This window comes from Mustela lutreola, chromosome 10, assembly GCF_030435805.1.
Source record: "Mustela lutreola isolate mMusLut2 chromosome 10, mMusLut2.pri, whole genome shotgun sequence".
NCBI lineage: Eukaryota > Metazoa > Chordata > Mammalia > Carnivora > Mustelidae > Mustela > Mustela lutreola.
The window spans coordinates 95,443,218-95,467,751 of record NC_081299.1 but is presented as its reverse complement, the minus strand read 5'-3'; the positions used below and the strand labels follow the sequence as shown (position 1 = coordinate 95,467,751).

The 24,534-nt window shown below is 40.2% G+C and overlaps 1 protein-coding gene across 7 annotated transcripts in view; it reads right to left on the bottom strand.

Annotated features, from left to right (window-relative positions):
- The window catches only part of RAP1A (RAP1A, member of RAS oncogene family), a 78,446-nt gene extending 66,899 nt beyond the window's left edge, over window positions 1-11,547 (bottom strand). For 2 of the 7 annotated variants that reach the window (XM_059137676.1, XM_059137673.1), the window contains exons 1-2: window positions 11,411-11,544; window positions 4,234-4,327 (exon numbers count right to left, since the gene is read on the bottom strand). The gene's annotated coding sequence lies outside the window, so the exon portion shown is untranslated. Of the gene's footprint in view, window positions 1-4,233; window positions 4,328-10,487; window positions 10,507-11,410 lie in introns of those variants that run through there. The other 5 variants (XM_059137677.1, XM_059137674.1, XM_059137678.1 and 2 more) reach the window with 5 other exon arrangements.
- Between the last annotated feature and the right edge of the window lie 12,987 nt (window positions 11,548-24,534).

Sequence of the window (24,534 nt, the reverse complement as noted above, 5' to 3'; positions counted from 1 at the left end):
CAGCTACTCATTCATGTTTGGATATAAGCAAGATACAAATATTTATTGACCACCTATTGTGTGCTTTGTAATGCGGCAGTCCCTTCTGGAAGTTTGGTGTCAGCATTATCTTTTACCATTAGAGTTTGTTGATTTTTTTAAATTATACTTTGAGTTTTATCATCTGCAAAAAATGAACAATATCTATTTTTCTGATTTGCTGTACAGATTAAATGAGATGTAGTAACTTCATTTTCAAAAAAATATTACTTCCCTTCTCTCTGTAGGTCCCTCTACAGATTAGGACACTGATCAGTGGTTTTCAACCTTACTATGAAAAATCTCTTTTCTCCACAGATTCCACATCTTTATAGACTTTTGTCTATTAGTTGCACTGACATTTAATTAACTGGATAAGAAGAGCTAATCAGAAGTCTCAAAACTGTCAGACATAGATATTAATGAAAATGTTAGGTTCTTGAGGTACCAGTGTGATGTCTTATTTCATTAATAGCTTGCAAATCACAATATATGATAATGATTTGTGATAATTAGCCACAAAGATCTGAGTTGATATAATTATTGGTCAAAGCAAAGATATATAGTATTTTACCTGTTTAAATCTATTGTGAGAACATATATAATTTTCATTAGGCTTTTTACAATACTGAGAATAATTAATTCCTTTCTCTGCAGACCACTGAGAGAAACATAATTTATATATCATGTTAGTGATTTTCTATGTCTAGAGAAACTACTGGTTACCCTACTGATTTAAGCCAGTATCACCAGTAACACCAACTTTAAATTCAAAAGTTAGACATTATTTATCCATAAAGGTAAGTATGTAGTGATATCCTGTGTCTTCCTTTTGTATGTATAAGAACAAAATCCAAGTGCTTCACCAAAGACCTATGTTGATTTGTCTCCAGGCAACCCCATTTACCAGTCTCTCAGCTTATCAGGATGGCTTTCTCAACTATACCGTGGGGCTTCTCACTTAAGGGCTTTTGTACTAACTGGGCCCACTGCCTGGTTCACTCTTCCTGCAGATCATCACATCTAGCTTTTTGTCATTCAGGTCTCAAAATAAGTATTAACAGCTGAGTCTTCCCTCAACACTCAATCTAAAGCTTCTTCATGGCATTTGTAACCTCTGAAATTATCTTGCTCACTTATTTACCATCTCTCTACCACCACCAAACTCCACTTGTATAAAGAGTTCCATGACAGCAAGTCTTATTCATTGCTCTATCTTTAGTTCCTAAAACGGTACGAGGCACCCAATAATCAAGCAATAACTATTTGTTGGATCACTAACCAAAATGTTTTAAGAATGTTTTGGGGAAAAACCGATTTCTTAGTCAACAACTTATATTTAGCATTCAAAATTGCTAACCCAAAGGAAGTAAGAAAAAATGTTTTTGACTAAAAGAATTAGAAAAATGTATATAACATTCTATTCAACAAGTGAACTTCACTTTCTTTTATTTCTATCCTTTTGGATAGACTATGAAAATCTATTAATGTTTCACACACTTCACGTGTCACCTCATATAAAAAGAAAATGAATTTTTTATTTCAGCTTTACTGAAGTATGTAATGTATAAAATCGTGAATTTTCTTATAATCGTATGCCATGGACTAACAGCCACTCAATCTAATAACTTATTTTTCCTGCCAAGATGCAAGCAGGACAGCTTCTAAGAATGTAAAACATACAGACTGGGAAGGCCAGAGTTGCAGTAACAGTGACAGTGCCAGAATGGCCCAAACCAGGGAAGCTCTTGCTCTCAGCTATGAGGGGAATGAGGGAACAACAGAATGATCAGACCTAGGGGAATAACTGTAGCTCTGATTCCTGTTAACAAACAGAAATATCTTCAAACCAAATCAAAAGAGATTCAACTAGAATCTTATAATTCAAGACATTAAATAACTGTTTTGAATACCTGAGGTCTCTTTAGCAAATGAAATAGCATTCAGTTGACAAGAGAGGGGCTTTTGCAGTTTCACATAAGAAAAGCACAGTATTTGTAGTAAGTAACACACACAACCCCAATACTATGTGCTACATTTGCTTACGAACTTAAAAATATTTCTAAGAATACTTTTAAAAGAAGAGATTTAAATGAAAATAACTAATAATAAAGCTTTTATTTCTGAGTTTGGAAAATAATTGAAAACTAAAAGAAACATTAAAGAAAGATAAAACAACTCACTAGTTTAAATAATGCAAATACCTTGAAAGTATCACAAACCCACGTATACTTTTTAAAAATCGGGTGTTAATTCTTTTCTCAACTGGTAATTAAAGGAAGACAGCAACCAGAAAATTCACAGCCCATGTGAGTTTACTTACCAGGCACAAAGAAACATTAATATCAGTCTGTAGAGTAACCTGCTTACTTATTATTCAGCCAAGTGGAAAGTACAATTTAGCACAGAGCTAGAGCCAGGTACCAAAATGACTAAGAATGGCACATGTAAACTTCTTTTTTTAATTAAGAAATTAAAGAAGAGAGAAGTATTAAACATAGGATTTCCTCTAAAGATCACATACTCAATTTTCTATTTTTCATTGCTCCACATTTCACTGGCAATATTCTAAGCTGCTTAACAAGAAGCCTATATTTCACTTTTCATCACTTCTGCTCACATAACTGATGCTTCCGAAGTCCAGTGCATGGACAAATGCTCAAAAAGACATGCAGAATTTAACCTTACAGTGAAGTATTTTAAGATAATACCTCCAGAAATAGAATGTCTAAAACTGAGGAGTCTTTGTTAACTAGCGACTCAAAATGCTAAATAAATAACATTTCTGCAGACTATGCATTTGTCGAAGAGCATAAGCACACATTTTTCACAGATCAAATAATGGGAATTTTTTACCCTTCAATTAAAAAAAAAGTAGCAACAACCAAAGGACAGCTATTCCTATTCTCTCAGTGGTTCCTAACTCCATGTAGCCTATCCCTTACGCTCAGATTATTTCTTTTGAATTTCATCTCCAAACTGAGTACACTTAAAGACCCAGAGACTTTGACAATGACTCCCAGAAACTCTCCCCAAAACCTACCCTCTTGTTTTCCATTAAACCTCAGATTTGCTTTACCTTTGTTATTAAGCCAGCCTCCTTGCCCTCAGTCTCTTTCTTCCTCAATTCACTCAGTACTTTGTAGCCAAATTCATCTTCAAAAAGATGAATGCTCTGACTGGGTCATTTTCCTCATGTCAAAACTTCTTGTGCTCTTGAATAAAAGTCTATACTTCTCAACCTAGCATTCAATGACTTCTACAGTCTAGCCCAACAAATCTTTATAGTCTTATCACCGTATTTTCTAATTATACAAGTTCAGGCTTCTGTCAAATCAATCCCCTGTCCTCCAACTTGTCCTGAACTTTCTATCTTGGCTCATGCCATTCCCACCATAAAGAATGTCTACCACTCCCCTCCAGCTGCCACTGTTCATTGCCTTTTGCATCTCTGCATTTATTCATGTAAACAAGGACACACAAATGATATCTGCCCTACCCCCCAATAAGGGCAATCCCCACCCAAATTTACAATAACTGGCTCTTATTAAATGCCTACTATGTGCCAAGCAGTCAGTTTTACATATTATTTCTAACCCTCTCAACAAAATCATGAAGTAGGTATTATTATTCTCTTTGTAAAGATGAGAAAGCCAAAGTTCAGAAACATCAAATATTATATTTAGAAAGTCATCTCACATTATATACTCAGTATGTTGCCTCAAATCATAGACTTAGTAAATGGCAAACATGGATTTGAACCTAGGCTGCCTAAGTCCAGAGCCATTGCTCTAAACCCTATGTTGGTTGGTTTTGTTTTGTTTTGTTTTGGTCTGAACTATGTGACTACCCCCTTCATCTACCTGAAATCATTTAGTTTTACACGATATCTCCACTTACCACATACTAAACAATAAGCTTTCTCATGTTTGCCAGTTTAGTAAAGGGAGAACATTAAAATTCTACTTCTTTCCAATAAAAGAACAGTGCTCAAATTGCAACTTCAAGGAATGTCTTTTTTTGTCACAAAGATTATTTTCACCTAAAAGATTTTCAAAGAAATTCATTCCAACCAACTTTTTCAAAGATGACTGCAAATTACCAATCATACACTATGATGGTTTTACAGATTATTAATAATAAGAGAATTTTGCGATTACCACCCATGTATTGTAACAGATATCTATCAAATTGGCAAAGATTGTAAAAACTGACCTACTCAATGCCATTGAAGGTGCAGTGAGACACACACTCTTATACACAGGGTAACCACCCTCTGATCCAGTTATCCCACTTCTGGGAATCTATCCTAAAGGAAGAAAAAAAAAACAGAGATGCAATCAAAGATAAATGTACAAAAATGTTTGCCCCAGTGTTATTTAAAATAGCAATTTATAAAGAATCAACCTAAAAGTCCCAAACTAGGAGACCAATATCCTGTTTAGAGAAAAACGCAGGCACAAAACAGTATATATAAAAGTACAATTCCATTAAAAAAAAATTTGTACATGCAAGGAAACAACTAGAAAATGTACATTAAGATGTCAGTAGTAATTATTTCTGGGTGATAGGTTTATAGATGATTTTCAATTTCTTCTTTACATTTATGTTCTTTTCAAAATTTGCCACAATGGAACATGAATTACTTTAAACAAGAAAAAAAAAAATGTAAGCAGCTATAGTCACTGAAAATGATCCTGAACCTATAAAGGCATGTTACTTGGAAAAGAAACATTTCCCAGTGCAAAGAAAATGTCAAACCTGTTTCATTTCCACAACCTGTTAGCTCACACTTACTTTTAGACTGTGTAAAGAATGTTACCCAAAATTCAGTGGTATTCATGAAATTGCACAATGCTCACTATCTAAAAGTCAGCCAATGCTTCAAAAGAAAGCACCACAGTTAAATGAATTGTTTTATTGTATGTCTATTGAGAATAATAAATATCAATTAATCCTAACTCAAAACATGCAAAGGGGAAAAACCAGAAAAACTATTCTTGTTCTGCAAATTAACTATGTATACTGTTGTTGCCTTATAAGCCCAGCATAGTTAGGTCTGGAGTGGGGAGTAACTTGAAAATAAAGCTGGCAAGCTACCAATATTCACTAAAAATGCACATAGATGCATTTTTTTCTACATGCACATTTCTGTTCTAGGGCAGAGTTAACTTTAGTGGCAAAAGATGATTTTTATCAGCGTAGAAAAAAAAGATTAAGCTGTTCTATGAAAAAACAAAAGCACAACAACGAAACCTTCTTATATTAAACACAGAACTAAAATTGCCAGCTGAACCAGGTGGGGGGAAAAAATCCCTACCTTTGGCATATATGCAGAACAGCAATTTGCCAAGCAAAAACAAGTCTCGAAGTCAAACGAGCATTAAGCAAAAAATTCTTATTTTACTGTATTTTAAACCGGGAAACTTGTTTGCTTGTAATACTAAAATGCTGTTAGAAAATAAAGCCGTGGGGGGTGGGGGTGAGAAAATAGTATCACAGAAATAGTCGTTGAGTAACTAAGAGAAAATTTAAAGTATTACATTGATGTTACTTAGAAAATGAGTATCATTCTATTTCCATTCTACCATGAAAATACAACATTTATTTATAAAACATATGTCAGGTTCTGGCAAACAAAATAAATTACTAGACTCTAAATTCCTTATAATAGAAGCTGCAGTCTCACATCTCAGTTTCCATCAAAGAACCTAATATTGGGTCATGCGAACATCTGTTCAATGACTGAATCTGAAATCTATTAATAAAATCATGCAAAGTCTTTACATGCATTCAATGAAATGGAAAAGGTAGATCAAAAGACATCAAAGATTTGGGATAGATACTGAAAACTACATAAAATCCAAAGATTAGTGTTAAATTTCAACTGCTAAAACAATAAAAGTTATGGTTGCTTGCTTAATGTTTTATAATACAGCCAACTTGTCTAGAACAGAATGATCCCATTTATAAATGCATTTTTAAATATCACTGAAAATACAGTGTATGCATTTACTCTTCAGATTATACATCTGACTGATTTGAAATGGTCAGTCTGCAATAGGAGATAATTTCCTACTTCTAACTTAGAATCTTACAAGCCGCATTTGGGATTTGGCCAAAGAAACAACTGCACCCAGTTCTTTGTGCCTCTCTTACTTTTACACTTCTGTGGTTGATAACTAAGCCACAGTTCTATCCTGAGCAAAGCTATTTCTCATAACCAGAATAAATGTGTATAGCACAGCACTGCAAACAACCATGAATGTTACAGGTATATATACTTGTGAATTCAAATTAAGTTACTTCATGCTTTACTTAATAGAACAGTATCTTTTACCAATTACAGTGTATAGTTTAGCATATTCTATTCTTATAAAACATGGACTAACTTAAATATATTCTAAAACCAAACACAGAGTTATGTATTTAATTCCAAATTTGGTTGACTTTATCATTCTACACTTTGAACCAATCTCTAGCAATGGAGACTACATAGGCTAGAGACAGAAAAGTGGGTATGCAAGAAATTTTTTTCCATATTTATCTGGAATTAGCCTAAATAAATAAGTCATCTGTACCTTTATTAAAAAAAAAATTAACTTGTCTACTAACTGAAGTTTATTTCACGAAACACACTTAATCCTCTCTGCGCATATCATGTATTTCTGAAAAGCATATTAAAACCATTAAGACCATTTACAAAAGTACATTATCTTTTGTTTCAACTCCACCTTAATCATCACACACAATTTTCCTTTTCTTATTGGTGCATGCACGTACCTTCTACGTCTAAAAGGCCTATTTTCAAGTGTAAATGAGAGCATGGCATAGTTCTCTGCTGAACTGCTTTGTTGATCAGTACATCATAAGCTAAGCTTATAGGTCCAATATTCTTCTGGATCATTTTTACTTTGAAACAAACTGGCCTCTTAACCACTCATCTCAAAACTGTGAGAAGGGGACTGTAAAGAGTATATGAATCATTCAGTGTCCTTAATCACTATTAAAAAAAATTCATAACCCGAATGGGGCAACATTATCTTTGTACATGAAAGACTGAAAAGCATAAGAAAACTACCACTTGTAATTCCCAAATTTCATGCACAGAAAAAGGGGGTGGGGGGTAAAGGATGCTTCATCTCAGCAACATAAGAAAGCTTAAATATATTTATGTTTAACACTAATCACTTCCATAGGATGTGAATTTGGCATTAAGTCATGCAGCAATATATGACATCAGAACGGACAGAAAATACTTGGAAATATGCCATAACTCTTTTTAAAATTAATGAGTTTTAATCTGAAAAGGAACATCAGGAGGAAGTACAATGATGTTCACAAATTTAAACTCACCACAACATTAATATATAAACGCTTTATACAAATTTTTAAACTGAATTTCTAAAATAAGAGAATTTTACAACTGGGAACTTAGAGGTTATTTGAGGTTCAGTGAACATCTGCTGGATCCCTAGCATGTGTCAGACACAGTGCTAGGTGCTTGCAGGTAACTCAATTATTCAACTCACTCACTTTAGAGATGGTGGAGTTCCCTGCTCCTGCCAAATCAAGCCATCTAAATTTCAGAACCAGAAATGCTGAGCAATGCCCTCACAGTAGTGAAATTTCTATCAAAACAGATCTATATCATTCTCCCTTATAAACTTAATAAAATGTCAAAGATGCAATGCTAACCTTATTTAACAAGAGTCCCCGTGTTTTGAATAATTATAAAGAATTACAACAAAATTCAACTAAGTACTTAGTTGCATAATTTATTCCAAAGAACAAAACATGGGTCTGTTAGTTGTAAGATTCTAAAGACATACAAAACAGAAATAAAATAAATTACAAATATGATTTTAAAATTCCTTTGTAAAAAAAAGAAAAGTAATTATCAATATGAAAAATTAGATGCTTGATTGGAATGTCTATTTTATACAAAAGATCATCAGTCATATAATAACAAAGTTCATGGATGGTAGTAAACTTGGGCAAGGTTGTAAAGTTATTTGACTATTAGATTCTGAATTAGGACAGAATGTAAAAGTTCCTGAGGACAAAAAGCCTGTCTAATTCATCTCTGTATCCCCAACAATTAGCACTCTATTTTTATATGTTGGAGAGGTGAACTAACATATGAACTCTAAATTCAAGTAACTGGAAAATTCAACCTAACAATCTAGAAGGTTTTTCTTTTATAACTCAAATAATTTCTTCAACTATTAAATAATACTCAAGTCACACTGCCTTAAGCTAGATCAAAAACTGTGGCTATCACTTTAACTAGTAAAACATACCTCATTGAAGGAATTCACAGATACATCAAGAAGACAAGTAAATTCATACACTTTGATTCAGCAGTCCTTCCTCTGGAAATCAATCCCAAGAAAATATGCCAAAACATTATGTTGCATACACAAAAGTATTCATTTCATTGTAATTTTAGTAGGGGATACAGAAGCTACCTAAAAGCCCAGCAACAGGTAGACTATTTTGCAACATCCGAAAATGGCTTACTTAACATAAAGATTAGCTCCTAATTGGTCTTCCTGCTTACACTCTTGCCCACCCCAACTCCCCACCAAGTTGATTTCTACAGAGCAGCCAGAAGGATTCTCACAAACTCTTCTACTTAAAATCTTCCAATAGTTGATTGGTAATTTCATTTGAAGTAAAATTCAAAGTTCTTACCATGACCTACGAGGCTCGGTGACTTCTCTAACCTTCTCTCACTTCTTCTTGCTTACTATCTTCTCAAAAGGCAAAGTACTCGGAGGGGATCTTTGCACTTGCAGTCCCCTCTGCCTTTAATCTTTCCCAAGAGAGCACACCTAACTCACCTTCTGCAGAGACATACGCCTAACTCACTTCCTTCAGGTCCCTGCTCCAGTCACATGTCTTCGCAGCCACTGCTTTTCTCTTTCCCCTCACCCTACTTTATCATCTAACATATTCTGCATTTATTTGGTTATGGCTCACCTCTCCTGATGAGAATATAAGCTCTCTGACAAGAACTTGATTTTATTCACACAATAGGCATTCAAAAAGCATTTGTTGAATTAGTATTAAATGCTGATACAATAATTATTAACTACATGAAAAATCATGCATATAAACAAGCTCAGAAGAGAACAGGAAAAATGAATAGTTTGATTTGTGAATGTTTTCAAGCTGATCATATTACTAAGGAGTTTGTACAATAAAAATTCTAAGTCTGTTGTGATTATGATTTTGGGCTGCCAAAAGTAACTACAACAATTTTATTTCCTTGAAAGCCATTAGTATATTAGCTTAAAACTGGCTGGTAGTAGTTATTAGTGACAAGTTTTCCTCATTAAATTGTAGTAACAATTATTCTTAAATCTTGTTCCTAAAGACCCAAAGTTTAGTCTGTTAAGTATTGACACTGTTATTCTTGAGGTCACACAGAAAGTGAACAAAGGCTTTTAAACAGTTTTAATATGGAACTGAATAATACTCAGGGATTCCAGTTTCCTTTTGAAACAGGTATCTATGCTTGGCTTCAGAGCGATCCTGAAACTGAATGCAAAATTTCGTGCATAAAAGTCTATTACTTTTTTTTTTCCTGAGGAGAGAGACTACATATTTCATCATAATCTCAAAGGTGTCAGTGGCCTAGAAAAGGTTAAGAATTACTATTTTATATTGGAAGTAAAGTAGAATATTCTAATATAAGCCACCTCTCAAAAGGACAGAAGATACATAGTATCTAGCCACATCTTCGTAATCACTCAATTCATCCACAAAATATCAACTGCCTACCTTGTGCCAGGCAGGTGTGATCCTCAATACCTTACATCTAATCATATTTTGCAGTACATAATTGAAAATACCAAGGAAACAAGGTTCAGTGAAACACCAGACTAAAATGTAATTTCAACCAAGGCAAATATAATTTCGAAACAGAAAGTGTTACAAGAAATCATAGTAAAGACAGAAAGGGGCTCCAGGCCTCATTTAGTGTTTATTATGTCAAAATACTGCAGATCTCAATTACATCAAAAGGAAAGAAAAACTACACATACGCATGCCCGCCTCCACACACTGACAGGAAACCAGAAGAAAGTTTCCAAATCCTGTTTCCAGCAGCATCCCTTCTGAGACTGGGCCTGCAGAATGCTTTTGAAGGTAGGCGCCCCACGTTAAAACTATGAGCTGCTACTTTACTCTTACTGTGATAAAAACAGAAAGAATCATCATCCCACACCCAGGAAGCAGAAAACTGTGGCCACCTGTAAGGCTGTGGCCCATTAACCTCCTGCCCTGATATCCCTTTTTTCTCCTCCCTTCAAAGCAGTGACAAAACCATCTTCCCTCCCAAAAAAGGAATACATAACTCAGCGTTAGTTCTTTTTTCCAAGAGGTTAAAAGGTCGTCCAAACTCCTGGCACTTAGCCCTGTGAGAAGATCCCATTTTTTCGGGCACAAGTGTCTTCCCTCACCTTCTCCCGGTAGCAGTAGATTACACAATTCCGCCGAAGACACGGTCCTTAACTTCCTGAGGGGACAAGCGACACTCCTACCAGCCCCGGTCTGAAGGAAGCCAAGAATCACACGGTGACCCCTTCCCTAACAAAATTCAGGGAAGCAGCAGAGACCCAAGAAGAGCAACGCTGAAAAGGCGAACACATGGCAAGCTACGGAAGACGTGAGGGAAAGAGGGCGGGAAAGGGGCTGGGAGGTGGAGTGGTATGTAGAGATGTCAGCCCTCTGCACCGGGGGAATAAAGGAAGGAGAGGGAGACCCTGACCCTGACAGAAGTGAACGCAGAGAGAGCAACCCTCCCGTCTACCCGCACCTTCTCTAGCGCAGGAGGGCAGAAAATTCACCCAACCCTCCAACCCCCTCTTCGCGTGACCCCCAAGGGGAGAGCTGGGTTTGCGGGAAGGTCTGACCCTAGTCTGGGGACATGCAAGAAGGGGGAAAAGGCAGCAATGTCCAGTCCTCTGCATCTCTCGGGCAGTGAGTGGCGAGGGCACTGTGTCCGAGGAGACGGCGAGGGAAACGGGCTTGTGCCATGACACCTCGGGGAGTTGGAGGGTGGGGGGACACAATGTCCTCTTTCTCTCCCACACCCGGCCCGGGCCCCTCCCGTCCGTCTCCCGCAGGCCCAGCCACAGTCGACCGGCTCGGTCCGCGGGCGTGGTTGGCTCTGGCCCTGGCGGCGGCGACAGGGCCTCCCGGAGCCCCGGCCCCTCCCGCCGGCCAGGCCCCCGGGCCGCCGCCCCGGACACCGAGGGAACGCGGAGGAGGAAGGGGGAGCCAGGGGACTGACCGGCGACATGAGCCGCCTCAACCCTGGCTCGGCCGACCTGCGCCCCCAGCTCCCTCTGGGGCCGACTCGGGCTCCCCGCCCCTCACTCACCCCCCCGGTCCGGCGCCTCCTCCACCTCCTCCTCCACCTCCTCCCGCCTCTCGGCCGTGGCTCCTGCTCCGGCTCTGCGCGGCGACGGCGGCGGCAGCGGCTGCGGCGGCCTCGAGAGCGGCGGCGGCGGCGGCGGCGCCTCCAGAACGCGCACGCACGCAGCACGCAGGCTCCGCCTCCAGCTCCGCCCCGCCCCTTCGAGTCCGCGCTGGCGAGCCTTCGGCCCCGCCTTCCCTGCGGCTTTCCGGAGTCCGCTTAAAGGAGCCGCGCAAAAGAGGGTGGTGAGAGCTGAGAACGTTGTAGGAGAAGCGGGGTTTGGGGGCCTTGCGGAGGGCTGGGTGGGAGCCTGCCTAAGGCGAGAAACGAAATGAGGAAGGTTCCGAAAATTCTGGAGGAATAAAATTTTGGAGGGAATGAAATCATTCAACAAGTGCTAATTGAGCACCTAGTAAGTGCCAGACGCAGTTCTAGGTTCAGGGGATAACCCCATAGGCAAGCAGAGGTCCTCCTGACGCTTGTATTCTGGTGGGGTGGGAGAGAAGAGACAGAGAACAAACAAGTAAACAAGAATTTCAGGTAGTGATAAGTTGTGTGAAGAAAAATAAAGCCAGGAATGGGGTGACTTTATAGCTGGTCAGATACTGCCCCGCAGAGGAGACCTTTCAGCACCTATCAAATACATACGATAGGAAGGAATGAGCCTAGCAAATACCTAGGGTGTGTGTGTTGGTGACGGGACAGATAGTAGGGGGGTGATTGGTGGGGACAGCCTTTCCAAGCTGAAAGATAATCACCCATAAACTGAGTGGTGAGAATAATACATGTGCTAGATTGCAGGAACAGCAAAAGGCCAGTATGGCAGAATGGAACCAGCTAGCCAGAGAGCAGCGGTAGTGAAGCTGAGAGGTGTGGAAGGACTAAATCCTGTGGAGCCTCGTGGCCTGTCCTAAGAGCCACTGAAAGCCGTGGGAGGGTGAGCACAGGAATGACCACATCTGATTCACATTTTTAGAAGTTATTCTTGCTAATATGTGTAAAGTACACAATAGGGAAGCACAAATATCCACAAGAAGACCACAAAGGATGTTGTTGGTGGTAATTTGGAATAGGATGGCACTAAAGGAGTGAGGCGGCTATTCAGATACATTTTGAATTGGAATGGATTTGGCAGAAAGCGTGGGAAGGAACAAACATCATGTGTGATTCTTAGATTCAGGTCCTGAAGGATGGGTTAATGGTGGTGCTGTTACAAAAGATGGGGAAGACTCAAACAGAAATTTGGGGATGGGGAAATCAGGAGTTCTGTTTTGTACATGTTATACATCTACATGGAATGTTGAGTACAACGTTTTATATCCAACGATAGTTGGGTATAAATTTGGGATTCATCCGCCCATAGATGCTTTTTAAGCCTGAAGTCTACATAAAAGCTCTTAAGGACGGAGAGTAGCTGGAGGAGAGGACTAAGAGGAATCCAACACTCGGGAGATTAAGTAGAAAAGGAGGAGGAGGAGCTACCAGTCAGATCAAAGGACTACTAGGAAAGGGTGAGTGACTGAAGATAAGAGAATTGTTTCTGGATGGTGGGAGTCATCACTCTTATCAAATACTGCCGAAACTACTAAGCTGAGGACAGTTTGAACACTGGATTTGGCCAAATGAAGGTGACCGATGTCCTTGATGAAAGCAGTTTCAATGGTGTCGTCGGGGAGAAAGTCTGATTAGGGTGTGTTAACAAGAGCATGGGAAGTGAGGAAGAGAGAGTGTTTATAGCAAGTCTAAACATCTCTTGAGATTTGCTGTAAAGAGCAACTGAGAAAAGGGTAGTAGTCCCAGGAGTATTTGGGATCGAGAGAGAGTATTTTATTTCTTTTATTTTTTGAAGACTTTATTTATCTATTTGAGAGAGAGAGACAATGAGAAAGAGAGCATGAGAGGGAAGAGGTCAGAGGGAGAAGAAGATTCCCCGCCAACCAGGGAGCCCGATGCGGGACTCGATTCCGGGACCCCAGGATCATGACCTGAGCTGAAGGCAGAGGCTTAACCAATTGAGCCACCCAGGCACCCCAAGGGAGAGTATTTTAAAATGGGAGATGTTCCTTTGTTGGTATGTTGGACCAATTTAGAGTGGTAAATGTGTTGGAACAGAAGGCAAGAGGAAACGAGTGGAGAAAGATTGTCCTCAAGAAGATGAGAAACAGTGATACCTAGCATATAAGTGAAGGGGGTGACCTTGGATAGGAGCCAAGGACAGTATGTTCACACACTATTTGGGAGCAGAAGGCAAAGTCTGAGGGTGCAAAAGGAGGTAGGTCAGGTGGTGCATTTGGTGACGGCATGCTCAGGCCACTGTGGAGCAGAAGGGGACAGACAGGTGGGAGCTAAAATCCATCCCCTGTTCTCCCCACCCAGCTGTGAGCTACATCCACCTGGAGGAAGGGGGGGGACCTTTTGTAATTACTCACTGGAGGAGTGGTGCCTTTTAGCCATCCTCCCAACCCTCCTACACATACACACACTGCACATTTTCCCAGATTGTACAAAGTACTGTATGTGCTGACTACCTCACTGGGTCTGAGGAGACAGAGCTGGGCTGTGTGCTTTCCTGTACTCTATGCATGAAGAACTGTGAATGGGGAGGGGCTGTTGGCTATTTAAGGAGCTAGAAGCAGTTGAGCAAGAATTCCCCTGAAAAGTGGAAGAGTTACTAGAGAAGTACAGTATGGACAGCACTGAGGGCCTTCTTCAGCTGGTGGTCCTATGTTAAAAGTGAGACCATTCAGTAAGGTTGTGTGCTATTCTCCAGCCACATGCTGTTTCTTGGGGGACTGTAGGAGGGTTGGACTTGACCAGGGCTAGGTTTGCTGATGAAAGTCAATGAGGGGGTAAGGGAGTCTACACCAGGGAGTGGTTATCGTGGCAGACCTTGGAATCTCAACTGGGAGGGGAGAGAGGCAAGTAAAAAAGCAATGGGGGGTCAATGGTTTGGTGTTGCCTGTGAGAAAGAATAGTTCAGGAGGAAGAAGTCAAATAAGTGGGGAAAGGGGACTTTCCAAGGATCAAGCATGGGGAAGGGTGAGTGAGGTGGTTGGGAAAGAGGAAGCCAAGGCATCTATGAGAAAAGTGGGTTCAGGGAGGAGCCGTGGAACTGAGGAACCAGCGGGGCCTTCGGGCTCTTGCCCTTGTCACAGCATTCTTGAGCCGTTGGTCTGGGGGAGGTTGAGGGAGCTGCATGAGCTGGAGAGAAACTAAATGCAGCAGGGGATAAGCCAACTGGACCCTACTAGGGCCTCTCTACAAGCCTTAGGAGAGCCCACTGAGGCTTTTACTTTACCTTTCTTTTTTTCCTCCCACCAAGAACACCCATGCATTTGTGTCCACCCTTTATTCTACCTGGTGTTTGACAGAAACTAAATGACATCTTTGCTCCTAAATCCTTCTCCTGATTTCCCCTTTTCTCATCATGACACTACCTTTCTCAGTTACTCAGCCACCTGCAGCCTCAACCGCCTGCAATCTTCCCCATCCCTGTGCCCCATCAGTCCCCAAAGTGTAACAGTCTGCACCATCCTATGGAACATTCTGCCATGCTCTTTATGTAGTCTGGTGCACTAGCTCCATGGCTATGGAGCCCTTGAAATGGGGCTAACATAACTGAGGAAATGGATCTTCAATCTTTTTTTTTTTTTTAAGATTTTATTTATTTATTTGACAGAGAGAGATCACAAGTAGGCAGAGAGGCAGGCGGTGGGGGGGGGGGGGGGCGGGGAGGCAGACTCTCTGCTGAGCAGAGAGCCCGATATGGGGCTCAATCCCAGGACCCAGGGATCATGGCCTGAGCTGAAGGCAGAGGCTTTAACCCACTGAGCCACCCAGGTACCCCTGGATCTTCAATCTTATTTAACTTGAACAAATTTAAATTAGACTGAAATAGGCACATATGACTGGGGGCTCCTGTATTGGACAGATGGGTAAAGGTCCTTCCTATACAACGTCTCTTCCACCTCCCGCTCCTCTCTCCCTCTGCTGCCATGACTGATTACCCCCCAGTCCAGACTTCTCCTGTAGTCTCCTCTTTGGCCTCCTGCTTAGTTCCTTCCCCCTACATCCATCCTGTGTTCTTGCCAAAACCACCTTTCTAAAGCAGTGGCCAAATCAGGACTCCACCCTATTTTTAAAATTATCCCCGTTTCACCATCAATTTCAAACTGGCGTTTGCCCAGGAATGTGGCTCCATCCCACTTTTCTGGCCTCACCTTGCTGGACACCCTTATTTAGAAAGAGCTGGTTCTCAAGCAAACTTGAACTACTGGCTGTAGTTCCTACAGACTTCTCACAAAGGAGCCAACCCTTTGGCCTAGATTGTCTCTACCTGGAGCAATGCCTTCCCCACACCCCTTCTTGCAGACCCCAACTCTGTTGAAATCCTGGAACCTTTTCTGATTTTCCTTCTCCTCTGAAATCCCATAGTTTGTTTTTTCACCTCACCTGTGACACTGACATGCTGCCTTGCCCTATGTTTTGTGCAGCCATTTTATACCCATTACTAAATATCCCTTCTTGTAGATTACTGTATGTTAATTACATTAGTGCTCCGGTCAGCCTTGCAGCTCATACATATGAGATACTCCTCAACCAGCCAGTGGATTGAGTTGTACACTTTCATGGAATCTGAAGAGCATTTATGCCTCTATCTCTGAGTGCCATCACCAATCTCAAAGAGAATGTCCTTGTATCCTGGGAGAAACAAAAAAGGGCAAGAAGCAGAAGAAACTGAAAAACAATTATTTCATGGCACTCCTGTTACAATTGAGAATTTCTTAAGTCGCAACGCCAGGTTTGGGGCAGCGCTCTTAGAAATTTAGAAGCAATGAATGAAAGAAGAAGAATCAACAGGGAAAAAGTGAAGTGGGGAACAGCTTTTGAAACAGATCATAATCATGACACAACTGATAGGCAGTTCTTGGAGGATGCTAGAAATAGCATGGAGGTAGAGGAGTCTTTGCTCCGGGAGATGGATGTCCCTGGAGCTGCATGTGACAACGATCTCACCTACGATCCCGCTGACCCGAAGAGTGACTGGACTGGTGAATGGATCTTTCTGTTTCCAGAGTTGGACTGCCACAGTGTCTTTGGCGATGCTGTGCTGAGAGGGTGCTGATTTGCCTTTCTTTTTTTCTAAGAAAAAATCATTTTCAGGGGAATTTTTTTTTGAGATTTTATTTTATTTATTTGACACAGAGAGATATAGCGAGAGAGGGAACACAAGCAGGAGCAGCAGAAGGAAAGGGAGAAGCAGGCTTCCTGCAAAGCAGGGAGCCGGATGTGGGGCTCGATCCCAGGACCCTGGGATCTTGACCTGAGCCAAAGGCAGACCCTTAATGGCTTAGCCACCAAGATACCCTAGGAGCAAATTCTTTTGATAGTTTTCATCATTGGGCTTAATGAACTTACTTTAAAATTCAAACAACAATATATCCATGACATTTCCTACCATAAAATTCAAACTTTTGAAGAAACAGACGAGCTATACTTCTTTTCATGCTAGGTTTGCTGAGAAGTTCTTCCAAAGGCTTCCCAGACTTAGAGCACTTTTCCAACCCGGTTCTATCTCGTAATCCTAGACAGCTCAGGCATGCTTAGAACTAGCAGGACTAACATAGCTCGCTACTCCGACAGTCAGTTTATGAACAGGGCCCTTAAAGCATTCAGGTTGTGATACAAATCCATAAAAAGAAGCTTCCATCCAATCAGTGTTTGGAAAATGTGTTTTTAGACTAGGATTCCTGGAAACGTGTAACTGAAGAGTAGTATGCCCCATAATACCTAATACACTTTTCCTGTTGGTGCAGTGGTTTTAAGGATTTGAAGAGCTGGCATATTTTACACAAAAAATATACCTCACACATAGAGGCCCTTACACACATTTAGTCACAAATCTTAACTGAGTGTTTGCTTCTTTATGCTGTTGCAAAAGATACAAAGGACCTGGTATTGGTTTACCATTTTACAGTTTCCAGAATGACTCCACAGGACCTAATTTAATCCTACCAACAGTATCATTAAAGTAGCTATAAGTCTCATTTTGCAGAGGGGAAAACTTGCTCAAAGGAATTAAATGAATTGCACAGAAGCACAGAGCTATTAATTGGCAAGATCTCAAAGTGGAACCCAGACCTTTGTGTGTCAAAACATTGGATGGGAAAAAAAAAAAAAAACAAAACATTGGTTGGATTAGAATATAAGTTCCTTGAGGGCACAGACTTGATCTGTTTTGTTCATTACTATAGTCTCAGAACCTGAAATACACGAGACATATTGTAGGTTTTCAATAAATATTTCAGGAATATGTGTGTGTGTGTGTGTGTGTGTTGTAGAGGGAGGGCTAGGAAGAGAATATAAGCCAACCATCCAATTCGTTAACATATTTGTATTTTAATTAATTATATGCTAAGCTGATCCTTTCTTTATTAGTGCTATTTAAGTATGGTTCACAAACTGGTCCACAGGATTTTTTTATTACCAATTGTCTTAGTTCATTCAGGCTGTTGTCACAAGATACTACAGACTGGGTAGCTTGTCCACAACAGAAATTTATTTCTCAAGTTCCAGAGGCTGAAAGGCTTGAGATCAAAGCATCAGCAAGGTCATATTCTGGTTAGGGCCTGCTTTCTGGTTTGCAGTGGTGCCTTCTTGTTGTGTCCTTACCTCGTGGAAGGGGCTAAAGATCTCTCTGGAACCTTTTTTATAAGGGCCCCTGTCCCATTCATGAGAACTCTATCCTTTTGACCTAAGCCCCTCCCAAGTCCCCACCTCCTAATACCATCATCTTTGGGGATGAGGATTTCAACATATGAATTGTACGGGGATACAAACATTCAGATCATAGCAGCAGGTGACATTAAGTACAGCAAAAACAAGAGTAAGCATTTAGAATCCTTTGTGGCGACTTGAGATCGCTGTGACATACAACCGAGTGAGTGATTGATCAGTAGACTTGTCCTGTTGCGCAGGGCAGAAACCAGTACAGGTGTTGCCTGACTGACTCGTGTGGTGAGTCACGTGTGCTGTGAGTTGGGTACTAGTCATACAGCATCCAGTTTGCTTTTTAACCTTCTGACCCTCTTCACCTGCTTCTACTCTCCTACCCCCACCTCTGGCAATCACCAATTTGTTCTCTGTATCTATGAGCTTGGGTTTTGTTTTGTTTTTTTTAGATTCCAAATATGAGAGATTTTATAGTATTTGTATTTCTCTGACTTATTTCATGAGTGTGTGTGTGTGTGTGTGTGTGTGTGTGTGTGTAAATTTCTTTAAATGTCCATCCACGGACATTTAAGTTGCTTCCATATCTTGGCTATTGTGAATAATGCTGCAGTGACCATGGGGTTGCAGGTATCTTCTGAGGCAGGTTTCCATTGACTTTGGATTAATAGTCTTGGAATTACTGGATCATATGATAGTTGTGTTTTTCATTTTTGAGGAACCTCCATACTGTTTCCCATAGTGTCTGCACCAGTAGACATTCCCACCGACAGGGCACAGGGTTCCCTTTTCTCCATATCCTCATCAACACTTGTTTCTTCTTGTTTTTGTTCTAATAGCCATTCTGACAGGTGTGAGATGATATCTCATTGTGGTTCTAGCATGTATTTTCCTGATGATGAGTGATGTTGAACATCTTTCATGTACCTGTTGGTCATCTGTCTGTCTTGTCATTGTTCTTTGGAACAATGTCTATTTAGATCTTCTGTCCATTTTTTAATCAGATTGTTTGGTTTGTTGTTGTTGTTTTGCTATTGAGTTGCTTGAGTTCTTTATATAGTCTGGATAATAACCCCTTTCAGATGTAGGATTTGCAAATCTTTTCTCTGAGTAAGTAGTTTGCCTTCTTATTTTGTTGATGGTTTCCCTTTATGTGCAGAAATATTTTAGTTCAATGGAATCCCACTTGTTTATTTTTGCTTTTGTTGCTTTTATCTTTGGTGTCAGATTGAGAAAAATCATCACCAGACCTCTGTGAAGGAGCTCACCTTCTATGTTTTTTCCTTTTTGGAGGCGGGGTGAAATTGTAAATGGGACTTTTTTCTTAATTTCTCTTTCTTATAGTTTATTATAAGTATAGAGATTTTTGTGGGTGTGTATTGATTTTGTATTCTGCAACATTACTGGATTCAATTATCCTAATAATTTTTCGATTGTACTCTTTAGGGTTTTCTATATGTAATATCATGTCATCTGCAAATACTGATAATTTTACTTCTTCCTTTTCAACTTGGTTACCTTTTTTCCATTTCTTGCCTAATTGCTCTACCTAGGACTTCCAAACTGTATTAAATAAAATTGATGAAAGTGGGCATCCTTGTTTTCTTACTGGTTTTAGAGGAAGAGCTTTCAGATTTTTCACCACTGGGTATGATACTAGCCGTGGAATTGTCCTATGTAGCCTTTATGTTAAGGTCCTTTCCTTCTCTATCCTCTTTGTTTTTATCATAAATGGGTGTTGAATACTGTCAAGGACTTTCCTGCATCTATTGATTTTGTCAATGTGGTGTATTATTTTGACGGATTTCTAGACGTTGAACCAGCTTCGCATCCCTAGAACAAATCCTACTTGATCATGGCGTGTGATCCTTTTAATGTGTTGTTGAATTCAGTTTGCTGATGTTTTATTGAGAATTTTTACATCTATATTCTTCGGGAATATTGGCTTGTCATTTTCTTTTCCTGTGGCTTCCTTGTCTGATCTCGGTATCAGGGTAATGCCTTCCTGGTAAAATGAGTTTGGAAGTGTTCCTCCCTCTTCTTTTTTTTTTTTTGGAAGAATTTGAGAAGGATTGGTATTAATTCTTTGTATAGTTTGGTAGAGTTCACCAGGGTAGCCCTCTGGTCTTGGACTTTTGTTCATTGGGAGGTTTTTGATTACTGATGCAGTCTCCTTACTAGTAATTGGTCTGTTCAGATTTGCTGTTTCTTCATGATTCAGTATTAGTAGGTTGTATGTTTCTATGGATGTAGTCATCTAATTTAATCCTAACCAGCTTGGCTACTTTCCCCCCACCTTCTTCTCCTCCTGGATATCTTTTACTTTTTCAGAAAGAGAACCTCTGGAATGAAAGAGTTAACAACAGATTTGAAATTAAAAACTAAACCCAAACTGCTTTTTCACCACTGAAGCTATAGTTACTGATCTTATGTCATGGAGGCATTATTGCTCAGTAATTAAGCATATGGTCTCTGGAGTGAGACTTCATGGGTTTAAATGCAGGTTCTGTCATTGACCAATAACAAGGTTCTGTGCAACCTTGGGCAAATTGCTTAACCTCTTGCAGCCTCTTGTGTTCTTATCTGTAATATAATAAAAGTACAGAATTTCACAGGGTTTTGGTAAAAATTATCTGATTGGGCATGTACAGTGCTGTCACGGAGCCTGTCGACATAATAACAAGATGTTATAATAAATATTATCTATCAGTATTTCATCCTGGGCTCATAAAAATTCACACCATTTGAAAGATTTTAAAAACCTGGATGATCAGGGTGGTTTCTGTATCTATCCAAGTTTGTAAATATGTGGGTCACTTTTCAATTATTCACATTATTAAAAGATTTTAAAAATGAGCTAATTCCAAAGCCCTTTATATTTGTTTTTTAATGCATTTTTGATCTGAAGAACAATCCCTGTGTCTCCTAAGTGGCCATTAAAGCAATTTCTATTTCTGCAGCTCAGGTCATTTGGGTGGTAACAGGAGTCAGTCAGGTGTTTGTCGTGCATTGCAGGAAACTACTCTGGAGAGGAGAGTGAACACACAGATAAGCAAGAGTTGTTTATTTGGGGATGTGTGCACTACCTATTTGCATGTTTTATATGACAGACTTTATATGCAGGGCCCGTTTCTGCTAAACTGTAGCCAGCTCCTTCTTTTCCATTACCTTCTGGGAACACTATCATCAGGAAGGGAGCAGCTACACAGCCACGCGGCACTGTAACTCCTAGAAAGAATCAAGGATTTCTGCCGCAGGGAAGTTGGATAAGGATGAGCCCAGAGAGGACACTGCTGGCCACTGGAGGAAAGCCCAATGTAGGCAGGAGGCCAGAATGCGCCAACAGTAAGCAAAATTTTTTCTTATCAGAAGAGGAAAGCTTGCGCTGAACTGCCATATCAAGGAGACGGCTGTCCCCAGCCGTCAGTAAATGGAGGGAAAAGGAATCCAAGAGGGCTTGCCACAACTTTGGGGATATGAGTTGATGTTATTTATTCTGTAATAAAATTCAAGCGTATGTAAAGCTCTGAATTAAGCAGCCTGGATATAGATAGAAATTTATAGAAGGCAGAAGAGTGTGCTTACGTTCACTAGATTTACTGAGCAAAAAGAAAAGATGTCCAGCTAAATTTGAATTTCAGATAAACAACAGATATGCTTTTAGTATAAATATGCTCCATGAAATATTTGGAGTTTGTTTATCTGAAATTCAGGACATTCTGTATTTTATCTGGCAACTCGAAGTGTGATTAAACATGTAGGCTCTGGAATCATCCTGTGTGAGTGAGTTCAAATTCTAGTCCTGCCACTCTTTCAGCTCTGTGACCTTGGTCATGTTACTTAACCTCTCTGAGCCCGAGTTTCTCTGACTATAACATTTACCTCATTGAATTGTTGTGAAGATGAAATAATATGTAAAAATTCACAATGGTAATTACACGTAGTCAATGCTAAGGAACATATTCATTTGCTGCTTTTGTAGGACACATAAATGGTTATTTACTACCTCCCGGTTTTTCTTGAGTTGACATTATGATTCCAGGTACCTTTTTAAAGGTACTATTTTCATAGTACTTTCATGGTACTTTCAATTTTGTTTACAACCAATTAAGTGAGGATAACTTTTAGAATCTATTAGCCTAAAGGAGCATGCAACCAGCATCTTACTATCAGGCTTCCTGTTCCTTTGCCTGACACTTGGACCCAATCTTAAAGATGTCCTAAATGCCAAATTTCCACTAAGAAATTTGTATTAACTTTTCATGAAGTATCACTTGAGTATTTACTAGATGAAAGCCAGGAGCCAGTGCCAGCTCTGGAATGGGGTTGTGTCAGAATGGTATTTGCCATAAATGGATTTTGGTATTTTGTGGGTTCCTTAAGAGCCACCATCTTGTACAGATTCCAGTTCTTGCATATTGGATTCTTCTTTTTTTTATTTAGATTTTATTTATTTGACAACCTGAGATCACAAATAGGGAGAGAGGCAGGCAGAGAGAGAGGGGGAAGCAGGTTCCCCACTGAGCAGAGAGCCCGATGGGGGGACTCAATCCCAGGACCCTGAGATCATGACCTGAGCCAAAGGCAGAGGCTTTAACCCACTAAGCCACCCAGGTGCCCCTGCATATAGGATTCTATTAGCATATAGTTAGGGAGCAAACAAAAGGAAACATGATGAAATGCAAAGAACAGTAGACCTTGTATCCAAAAATCTGGTTCTACCACTCAACACAAGTCACCTTCGTAGCACTTCGAAACATTTGCTTCCTCATTTATAAAATGAAAACATCAATTATTACCTGAAAGGGCAAGAATTAAGTTAAACGAGATTATATAATGGACAATACAGTACTGGGAACAACAGAAGTGCCTGATAAATATTTGTTAACATTCGCTGGGCATGGGCTTGAACTCAGGACCCTGAGATTAAGACCTGAGCTGAGATCAAGAGTCAGATGCTCAACTGACTGAGCCAGCCAGGTGGCCCTTGCTACCTTATATGGCTGAGCTAAAACAGTAACTCCTTGCTTTGTCCCTGTATGCTTCTGGATGAGAACCAATAACTTCCAAACAATGATACAACCTAAGGGGAATTCAAGCCAGGACTGCATCTTTCCCTTCGCTAGTAACTCCACATGGGAGAGGGTGGGGGAGTGGGGGGTGTGGGAAGTGGGCAGTGGTGAGATAGGGAAAGGCCAGGGAAGGAGTTAGAAATTTCTTTTTCATTTAATAAATAAGTTGAGGAGTGTCTGGGTGGCTCAGTAGTTAAGCATCTGCCTTTGGCTTAGGTCATGATCCCAGGGTCCTGGAATCAAGCCCCACATCCAGCTCCCTGCTCAGGGGGAAGCCTGCTTCTCCCTCCCCCACTCCCCCTGCTTGTATTCCTTCTCTGCTCTCTCTCTCTCTCTCTCTCTCTGTGTCAAATAAATAAAATCTTAAAAAAAAAAAAAAGTTGAACCAGATACCAATCTTTGTGTGTAAAAAATACTAGTTTGAGGCCAGAAAGTAGGAAACATGCTTCCAGTAAATTTATAATATTAATTTTGACTTGCAGGAGCAAATCCCAAATTCAAACCAGATTCAGAAGCTATGACCTCAGCTTTTCCAGAGTTTGTACTGATTAGGGTTGTTACAGATTAACCAGAGGTAGAAAGTATTAGGGGAAAACCTAGGAGAGAAAAATAAAATTCATGAGACCATCCAAGCTCAGAGAATGAAATTTCCTGTCGGTGAGACTACAGTGAAGGAGTATAGAATTTTCTAAGGAGGAGTAAGGGGGTGAGCATTAGGATTTTGCCAAGGGGAGTACCAAGGGAGTCAGTTGTTCTGGACTGGAAGGTCATTAAGAATAATACCAGGATGATGGTAAACCAGGGGGATAGAGCTGGTAGTTGTAGAATGAGCTCGATGACTATTTTGAAAGTCAACTAATCAATATTTATATGTTAAGTATCAACTATTTGTTCAATAGCCTAATAAGCTTTCAGGGGTACAGTGACACGTAAAGCACAGACAGGTGAGACCTAAAGAGGAAGAAGATAAAAGGAAGGCTCTAGAACCAGCAGGTTAAAAAATCTTCAATGAAGGATGTCTGGGTGGCTCAGTCATTAAGCATCTGCCTTTAGCTCACGTCCTGATCCTGGGGTTCTGAGATTAAGCCCCACATCGGGCTCCTTACTCAGTGGGAAACCTGCTTCTCCCTCTCTCCCTCCCCTATGTGTGCTCTCTCTCTCTCTGTCCTATAAATATATAAAATCTTAAAAAATAAAAAATAAATATTTTACTGACTAACAATTTGCTACCAAGGAACAGGATGCCTGACAAAATTCCTGACGTGTCAGGTGGTGGGGGTTGGGGGA